The sequence below is a fragment of the Otolemur garnettii genome, unplaced genomic scaffold (assembly GCF_000181295.1).
Source record: "Otolemur garnettii isolate 467f Iridium unplaced genomic scaffold, OtoGar3 scaffold00286, whole genome shotgun sequence".
NCBI lineage: Eukaryota > Metazoa > Chordata > Mammalia > Primates > Galagidae > Otolemur > Otolemur garnettii.
In genome coordinates, this window is record NW_003852681.1 from 653,223 (window position 1) to 663,365 (window position 10,143).

The window sequence follows — 10,143 nt, forward strand, 5'->3', positions numbered from 1 at the left end:
TTTAGAGATACTGGGCGTTGTCCCATGCAGTGGAATAAGTGGCAGAATCCAGGCCATCAAGCTTAGCTTTTTGATCTATGAGCAATGGGAAGCTGTAGAAGGGCTTGGAGCAATGAAGTGACAGAGATGGACTGGTATTTAGGAAGATCACTCTGGTAGCTGGTGTGAAAGAAGGCTAGGGGCATGAAACACCTAAATAATGTACTGTCATAATTAGAGGCATGAATGAAGACATATAGGAGCCTCTAAGGAGAGAGAGAAGTTCTACCAGGGAACAAGGAAGACTTTTGGAGAAGGCGTAATTTGGGGTGAGCATTAACAAGGAGATTTTCTGGGATTTGTTTTGTTTTGTTTTTTTGTCGCCCCGGGTAGAGTGCTGTGGCATCACAGCTCACAGCAACCTCAAACTCTTGGGCTTAAGAAATTCTCTTGCCTCAGCCTCCCCAAGTAGCTGGGACTACAGGCGCCTACCACAACGCCCAGTTATTTTTTGTTGTTGTTGCAGTTGTCATTGTTGTTTAGCTGGCCCAGGCCGGGCTCCAACTCGATAACCTCAGTGCATGTAGCTGGTGCCGAGCCAACAAGGAGAATTTCAACGGTGGAGATCAGGAAGAAGGGCTTTCCATGTCTGGAAGACATGAAAACAAGGAAGGAGGTGTGAGTAAATATGCCTTGCTTGAACTAACAAAAATTCTAATTTGTCTTAAGCAGAGGCTGCATTTGAGAGAAAGGCAAGGAAGGAGACTCCAAGGTGTCCCAAACTTTATTATATCCTGCTTCAGTAGGTCCAAAGGACAAGGGAATTTGGGGGAAGGGTGTGTCATGGACTGGAGTGTCCTTTTTTGTGCTTTTTTACATTAATTTTTTCTCAAATGTTCATTTTAAAATAGAAGTAATACATGCACCTTATTTATAAAAATCAGTAAACTCAAATCAATACAGAAGGACTTAAGAAAAGCAAAAGTCTTCTGTCCTGTACATCCACAACCCCACTCACTTTTAGCAGCCACTTTTAATTATTTCTTCTGGTTGTTATCTCCATACCTAAATAATGTGGGTCTTTTAAAGAGAAAAGTACCTGGGTTCAACTGAAGCACCAGCCTGCTGCACTAAGAGAAGCACACTTTGTGAAAACCACTGGAAAGGGTTCTGAGCTGCTGGAACCTATTCCCTATGAATTCATGGCTTTGTCATACCCAACAGAAAGCAGCCTGAGCTGCCAGAACTTATTCCCTATGAATTCATGATATAATAGGTATAAAAAATAAAAGGCTACTATAAAAAATATATACATATATATGGGCATTTTAAAAGTTATCAATTTCAAACATTACCTATTAATGTCCTGCTATGTGGATTTAGGTCATTTACACTAGGTTCAATTCCTGTCCTTCCTGCTTCTAGTATAATTTATAGTTTCTCTATTGGTTAGCTTTCTGAATTCAAGTAATACCTTTATTTCTTGTTCCATGAACTAGAGACAATATTTCTCCACCAAGAACTTTGTTAGATGAGAGAATATCCTTTCCTATAGCTCACTTCCTCACCATTAACATCCCAACTTCTATCATCTGGTCTTTTATATTGTCAAAGATGATAACATTGAATTCTGTTCTGTAATCATAATTGAGTTTTTTGGTGTTTTATCTACAGTTTGATTCTAAAAGTCAAAAAGCAATAAATAACTGTTAATATGACTGTGTAAATATTCTTCATTGCAGAGCCAAGTTCTTTTCTCTGAGGTGGTTCAGTTTCCTTAGAGAAGAACCTTCTGATTTTTTGCCTAATAGGTAGACAACTGACTGCTGTGAATTGTGCACACAGGGGTAAATTGACAGTTTGATAAGAAGCCTTCCACTTAAATTCCCTGTTTTAGCCCCACATCTCACTCCTACCCTTCATCATACCTGGCATTGTCAAGACCCAGGATATTCCAGGTTTCTGCAGAGAAAGATTGATTCCTTCCTCAGTGGCATCACCTCTGTGCGTACTCCAGGCTTCCAGGTCTGGCTCCCTCCACCATGCTTCATCAGTCACCATTCCTCCATTTACTTTCATATCTTCCAGAAATTGGTTGAAATCTCTCTTTTGCTGGTGGACCTGCTCGCATTCTCTTCATCATTGTGTTTTTATACCTCTTTTTATTTCTTTACAATCATTTTAGCAGACTGTCAGGAGGGAATGGAGGTAAACGTGATGAGTCTGTTGTCTTGACCTAGAAATCTACTAGTCAACCTTTAACTGTTTGTTTTTTATTTTTCCAGTAGTTACCTTCATATCTGTAAATAATATGCAGATTTTTCTATTTATCAACTTATTTTTCAATTTTAGTCATAATCTATTAACTTCCTGCTACTTATACTACCCAAATGCCCTCTTCCCATATTCCCATTATAGCCATGTGACTAATTATGTGTCTTCTATTCGCTACCTTTGTACTTTTAATTAATAGACTTTTTCTATCTCTTAACTTCTGTCATCTGTACTTCTATATTAGCATGATCAACAATAGTTACATTCTGTTCTGTAATCATAATTAAGTCCATACTTTTCCAATAAGTCATTCTAAAAGTTTAGCATTAATAAAGTGTTTACACTATTATGATGATAGAAATATTGTTCTACAGGGGTACAATTAGTGTGCTAGGATTACATTTCTTTTCTTATATTTTTTCCTTGAGTTTCTAATTGTCTTTTTTTCTTTTCATTGTCTGACTTTATCGCTTTCTTAAGTTATTCCAAATTCTCCAAGAAAGTATAAAATCATTGGAATCCCCTGTTTTCCCAGATACCTTTTCTCCAGACCCCTCCATCTTCCTGTTATAATTTGACTAATTGCTCTTCAGGCCTATGGCATAGTTGTCATCCTGGAATGTCCCTTCATTACTCTTCTGGGTGGACCCGATCTTTCTTAGAGTCCATATCTTTCTAAGTTTACTCCTTTGGAGTGGACATGGTGATTGTTCTGCAATATCCACTCTACTCCTCCCCCATCATATATATAAGATATTTGAATAGGATTTACCCTACCACCAGCTCTAGTTATAGGCCTTTATTGATATAAACCAATCTGAGTAATTTCACCCCCCTACCCACAATGATGATCATTTCAGGGCTGATTGAATGAAGGCTTAGGACTTTTGTTTAGCTTTTGAGGGAAGAGGTGGCCTGTCTTCTCTTGGATTTGAACAAAAAAGCATCTAGCCTGGTTGCTGCTGTTAGCCATCTCATGAACATCTGAAAAGCCTCCTCCTTGAGTGTAGAGCTGACAAATGGAGGAGACAGAGCCAAGACATCACAGAGAAATGGAACCATATTCCTTATCATACTGTGCCTGAAGTCTCCTTGTTCAGTGAAGTGAGAAAATATATTGTATTTACTATTTAAGCCAGTTTGAGTTGGTTTTTCTATTGCTCACACCTGAAAGCTTTCTAATTTATGTTTTTGGTTGTCTCCTTTGGAAAGGGGATTAGTATATGTTTGGTTATATGAGGCATATTTGCACCATATTAGGTGGAAGCATTTTTTAAAAAACATTAAGGAAGGGTATATGTGGAAGTTGGACAACCAAAGAAGTGAAATATAATGCTCCCTAACATCTAAGTCCCATGCTGTTGGGGGGGTTGCCTCCTAGTGGGAGTCGTGGTAAGAGGCAGATCCCCACTTCCTACTATGGAAACTAAAAGTGGTCAGATACTTCCTTTCCCTGCGCACCAGGTAACAAGGGCTGAATGCTCTGTTCATGGCTTGAATCTGCAACACAAAGAAGCCAAGAATGTACAAAATTAACCTAAGGATGAAAGATTAGGAGAATATATGTGTAATGTATATTACAAAATTTATCGAAGATTAATAAAAAAGGAAGATAATAAATGCAATAGGAAAATAGGCAGAAGATGCAATGAAGTGTGGTGATACAGAAGGAGAAACTTGAACTTACACAAGGGGAAACTCTAATATATTAAGAGATTTTTCAACTCTGCTAATAATTGGAGACATGAAAATTAAAATAACAGTGAGAAATCACAGCAGCAATGGTAACATGTAAAAAGTCAGATATTATCAAGTACAGGCATTCCAGAGAGCAGTTTGGCAGTACCTCATGAAAATAAGTATGTATATACCCCACAACTCAGTGATCCCACTCCAAAGATGTATTCCAGAGAAATTCTCACACAGGTCCTAAGGAAATATAGTTGAAGTCATTCATTGCAATGTGGTAGTGAGAAATTGGAAGCAACCTAGGTATTCATCACTATGGGACTGGATAAGCAAACAGTCATATATTCATGGATGGAAAACTATAAAACAATTGAAAGTAATAAGGTAGATTTATACATAGCCACATGGATAGGTCTCCAAAACCTAGTGTTGAGTGAAAAAAGAAACAGAATAAGATTTATAACATAATTTATGTAAATAACATTGTATATTTTTATAGATATGTGTATATCTAAATAAACATATAAAAGATGGATTGAAAGGTACACACATTTATTACACTAGAGAGGCTCAGTAAAATGGGCAAGAGAATCGGAGTGCAGACAGGGACTGATGGGAGTAATAACGTACCATGAATTGAAGGTTATGATTAAATCAATTCTGAAGTCCACAACAAATAAACCAAAATAACAAACACAAGCATGATTAGAGCTCTCCTTTTCAGTGAACTGTGGTGATAGGGCAAGGTCCACTGGTAGGAGCAGTGGGGATAGCAATACCAGAAGCAGCCTTCTAATCAGGCTTTTCCTATTGTGGAACCTTAGTTGTGATTCCTCATGCCTAGGCTTTCTAGTTACTGCCCCATTTTCATAGCCTGATTTTCTAGACTTCTGTGAGCTACCCATAATTTCACCATAAATCCCTTTTCTGCTTAACTACAGTCCATTTCTGTTAGTTGCATCCAAGAATCCTGACTGATGTGTGCATTTTGTTGGAGAACATCCTAAAGTAACTTCTAGAAAAAGGTAAATTTGTGGGTCTTTGCATGTCTGAAAATGTTGTTATTTTACTTTATTATTTCAATGATAGTTTGGCTTTAGAATTCCATTAGAAACAATTTTTCCTCTGAATTTTCAGATTATTGCTTTTAGCATTTAGGATTGCTGCTTAGAAGTCAGATACTAATATTCTCATTTCTTTGCTGGCAACCAGTATTTCCTATCTCTGGAAGCTTTTTTCTTTCTTCATACTTAGTGTTTTGAAATGTCACAATGATGTGCCCAGAAATGTGTTTTCTCCTCATCTGTTTTACTGGGCATCTGGTGGGTGGGCGCTTTCAATTTGATGATTCATTTCTCTATTCTGAGAAATCGCTGTTTTATTTCTTTGCTAATTTTCTCTGTTCTTCCTAGGACTCCTATTAGTTGGATGTTGGATTTCCTGGATGGTTGTCTTTGTCTCTTTATTTTCTAACATATTTTCCATGTCTTTGGTTTTTTATTCTATATTCTAGGACATTTTCTTGACTTTATCTTCTACTAAACTCTTTTATTTTGGCAGTCATTTTTAATTTCTAAACATTCTTTCTTATTCTTCAAAGGTACCTTTTTCATAGTATCCTTTTCTTCTTTTATTGATGTAATATCTGCTGTATATTTATACTTAATAGAACTTTACTGAAGTCTCATGGATAATGAAAGATAATTATCAGTCCACAAAGGAAAATTTCTTTTTTTTTAAGAAAAATAAAAGTGGTTTTATTGATTGCATATAATTTCAGCTATATTTATATATATTATAAACTTAAGAATTAGAATAAATGACTTTTTACCAAGAACAATTTAAGTTGTGACAGCACATTCAATGAAAATTATTTCATTTCTACACGGTCTTTCTTTCAGATTATCAGGAAGTCATCATCCAAGCTTTATATTAGGACACAACAGTTACCCCTATACACAAATTTCATTAAATAGAACTGGGACACCTTATGTTTTCTTTTTTAGCAAATAATCCCCTTTTATCATATAGACACATCTTACAAATAACCTCACTATACTGTACAAAATTTAACTTTTTTTTTGCAGTTTTTGGCTGGGATTGGGTTTGAACACACCACCTCTGGCATACGCAGCCAGTGCCCTACTCCTTTGAGCCACAGGCGCCGCCCCAAAATTTAACTTTTTTATCCACAAAGAACTGCCTCAAATAACTTTCATTTCCAAAAGCTATAAAGGCATGAGACAGCAGCAAAATGCTCCTCTGGACTTTTTATCTTGGATTTTTCATTTTTGCTTTACTTTTTAGACTCCACTTAAAAATTAAATCATCCCCACATGATAATACTTATGTAGGAAAATCTTTTTGTGTACATGGTTAACACAAAGATAGAAAATGTCAGTTTGAGGAAGTATTTGGCAGATCACAGAGATGAAACAGTTCTGTCTGAAACAAAAAACACTTTAATGTTTTATGGTTGGTGAGATTGAAGGGTGTCATTCAAATTTCTTGTTTCCTTCTTCCCATTTTTCAAATTGAGCACTTCCAAAGAATCTTTGCCTTTGGGGGGGTTTTGTTTGTTTGTTTTGTTTTGTTTTTAGTTTTTGGCGGTGGCTGGGTTTGAACCCGCTACCTCTGGCATATGGGGCCAGCGCCCTACTCCTTTGAGCCACAGGCACTGCCCCTTTTGTTTCCTTTTTTATAAGCGCCTCAATTTCTCTGAAGCAGCCTGGGTCGATCCGACATACAATTTCTAACTGTTGACTATAGTCTTCGCTTTCTATAACCTTGATCAGTGGCTTGAGCTTTTCTTTGAGCTTCTTCCCTTCATTCACTAGATGCATGGACGGAAGCCTCATGTGAGCACATTCTATCTTCATTTTCTCCTTTACCTGCTTTGTCACTGCCAAAGCCTACTGTTTTGTGCTCTTGTTGGGTTTAACTGAATAGTAGATGTCCGCCATGGCTCTCTAAATAAGGATAACAGTGTATGGTTGCTTTGTTTCAGGGTTCACACATTTGTTTGCTACAATATTTGCAGTGTTCCTAAACATCTGTTCCAGTTGTGTGTGCCTTTCTTTGCCTGATACTTGAACTTCTCCTTTAGTCAAAATCTGCTTACAGATTTCATTTTGATCATCTGTTCCAAATGAACTGATGAGATCTTTCTCTTTGCAACCTGACACGCCGCTCCGCCCATCTACGACCGACCTTGTTTTCGTAGCAGGCGATTTCGAAGCGCTTCCCAGCGCACTTCATCCGTACCACGGCCACATTGATTAGGGGGATCTGGTTGGTGGCCTGAAGATCGACATCGCGGCTGCTCACAAAATTCGGGTTTGGCGAACTACAGCAGACTCGGGCCACCCCCGCCTCGCTGTTAACAGCCAAGCGGCGCGCGTTACTGTTAGACTAGCCGAACCAGCAGCTCGCGGATTGACTCCGCCCAGGGACCACAATAATGCACCTGGCCGACTCCACAAAGGAAAATTTTCAATGGATACCAGACATTATCTCTCCAAGAGAATGTTATTCATGCCCCTCTGAGGGAGGCTGCGTACTTGCTGTCTTTCTCCATAGTCCTCTACTCTGATATCGTATGTGGGAAAGATTATTGTCTACTAACTGTATGGTTTTGACCACATGCTCCCCAACCTAGGTTATTTTCCCATTTTCTGCTCCCAGGCCAACTGCATTTCTTACTCCAGCGTAATACTCCCCATATCCATTTTCTTTCTGGGGTATCTAACACCTGCCCCACAGTGATGACCCAGCCCCATGACACATAAGAGGCCATCACAATAGTCACCAACTATATATCACAGAGCGGATTGTTTTTAAAGTTAAATAACAATATTTGTAGTATAATTAACAATTCAGTCTGCTTCCAAGATGATTTAATTGATTGATGCCCTTTGGTCCAGAGATAAAAAAAACTTTCATCAATTTTTTTTTTTCCTGAGACAAGATCTTGCTCTGTCACCTGAGCTAGAGTACATACCTCACTGTTGATGGGGGCTCAAGTGATCCTCCTGCCTCAGCTTCCTGAGTAGCAGAGACTACAAGTGTGAGCCAACACACCTGGCTAATTCTTCTATTTTTTGTAGAGATGGGTTCTCACCCTTGCTCAGGCTGGTCTTGACCTCCTGGCCTCAAGAAGTTCTCCTGCCTCAGCTTCCCAAAGTGCTAAGCTTACAGGCATGAGCCACCATGCCCAGTCTATCAGCTTTAATTTTAAAGATTTTTCTTAGAAATATAACACTTTATTTTTTATTTATTAAAGTAAAATAATGCTAAAGGATGCCTAATAAAACCCTGCAATATCCTGCTCCACTTCTTCCCACTGCAAGTCATAAAGCAACTACTACCAACTCTGTTAGCTGTTTCTTTGGCATTTACCATTCCCAAACCCCTTCTCCCTTGCCACCTCACACTCAGAGGCTGAAGAACCAGATACTTTCTTTGCCTTCCTTGCACCTTAGGGTGGCTATATGATCCAGCTATGATCAATGAGATGTTTTCTGGAAAAAGCATTTGCTCTCCTGAGCAGAGACACACAAAGCTGAAGCTGTCTCCTTTCTTCTTTCTGCCTTGAATATAGTCATTCTGTGTGAAGTTATGACAGCTATCTTTATGGCCATGGAGGAATGAGCACAAGGATGAAGACAGCACGTTAAGGATGAAAGTCAGAGCCCAATTCCTTGATGGCATTGTCGAGCAGCTGAACCCCTGCCACACTTCCTGTTAATGGAAAAAATAAACAAAGCCATATATGTTTAAGCCATTATGAGTTGGGTTTTCTGTTATTTATAGCTGAAAAGATTTTTAACTGATGGACCACCATAATTTGAAGCATTATCTCTTGCATATCCTTATAGTAGATTTACCTTTCTTCTGTCCCCGCCTCAAGCACCCCTACTTTTCTTCCATTCATTCTTCCAACCATGTTTGTATCCCATGTTTGCTTGGCTTTTCTTTCATCTTGAAATGTGCCTAGCCTTAGTTTTTCCTATTAGTTTCATCAGTTCATTCACAAACCTATTAGCATATTTTTTCATAAATGCTCAACCTATCAACCATCGATTTAAGAAGAACTCAATATAAAGTTGACTTGGAGCTCTGTGTAAGGGGTAGGGGTTTGTTAAGTTCACTGTTATACTTGCCTTATTTTGGAGACAAAGTCTTGTTCTGTTACCCAGGATAAAGTGCAGTGGCATCAATCTCAAACTTTTAGGCTCAGATGAACCTCTTGCCTCAGCCTCCTGAGTAGCTGGGTCTATAGGTGCATGTCACCACACCCAGCTGATTTTTGTATTTTTTATAGAGATGGAGGTCCAGCTCTAGCTTAGGCTGGCCTCAAATTCCTGATCTCAAGTAATCCTCCTGCTTTGGCTTCTCAATGTGCTAGGATTATAGGCGTGAGCCACCACTCCTGGCCTAGACTTCCCTTTGAAGTGACTGGGCGGGAACCTGCACATTCTGCCAGAAGACATCTAAGTGCAGAAAGTGACAGACTTTGCTCTGGGACTATTTTATTTCTTTGGAGAACCCTCTGGTACTTTGCTGGAGTGTAAATGCTTGGCTCTTGTGACTTCTACCCATGAGCATGGGTGAGGCAAAGAAAGGTAGGGGAGATAAATTATTCCAACACACACTTTCAGATATCCCATTTGAGGCTCTACATCCTGCTCCCACTGTTAGGATGCATTTCCCAGGGTTTTGCAAGGTAGATAAGCTCTTTCCTGGTGGATCCCTTACCATGTGCAGACTATGATCATGCCTTTCCCTGACCTGTTTTCTCTGTTACCGGTGCCCCTCTAGCCCCTTTCTACTTTCCAGGAAGGTGTTGAAATCTCTCCCCCATGGATGGGAACCCCTCCAACTTTCTGTGGAGTTGTGAGCTTATGCTGAAATGATTCTTTTACTCTTATTTTATGAAGTCTTAGGATTTAGAGGAGACAAATGCATTCTACCTTCTTGAATGGAAGTTGAAATCTAAATTTTTAACTGCTCCAGATTATCTGGATGCATCAAGTCTATAGACCAACATCTGTGAACCATTGACAATGGAAAAAGCCTGGATTTGGGAATCTTAACAGATTTGAGTTTGAATTCTGACTTCCTGACATCCTTACTTAACTCAAATTCATGGGCCTCATTTTTCTTCTCTATAAAATGATGTCCCAGGTAAAATACAGTCAG

At 38.9% G+C, this 10,143-nt stretch overlaps 1 pseudogene; it reads right to left on the bottom strand.

The window, feature by feature from the left end:
• Positions 1-6,437: 6,437 nt before the first annotated feature.
• LOC100946810 lies at positions 6,438-8,887 on the bottom strand (annotated as a pseudogene).
• Between the last annotated feature and the right edge of the window lie 1,256 nt (positions 8,888-10,143).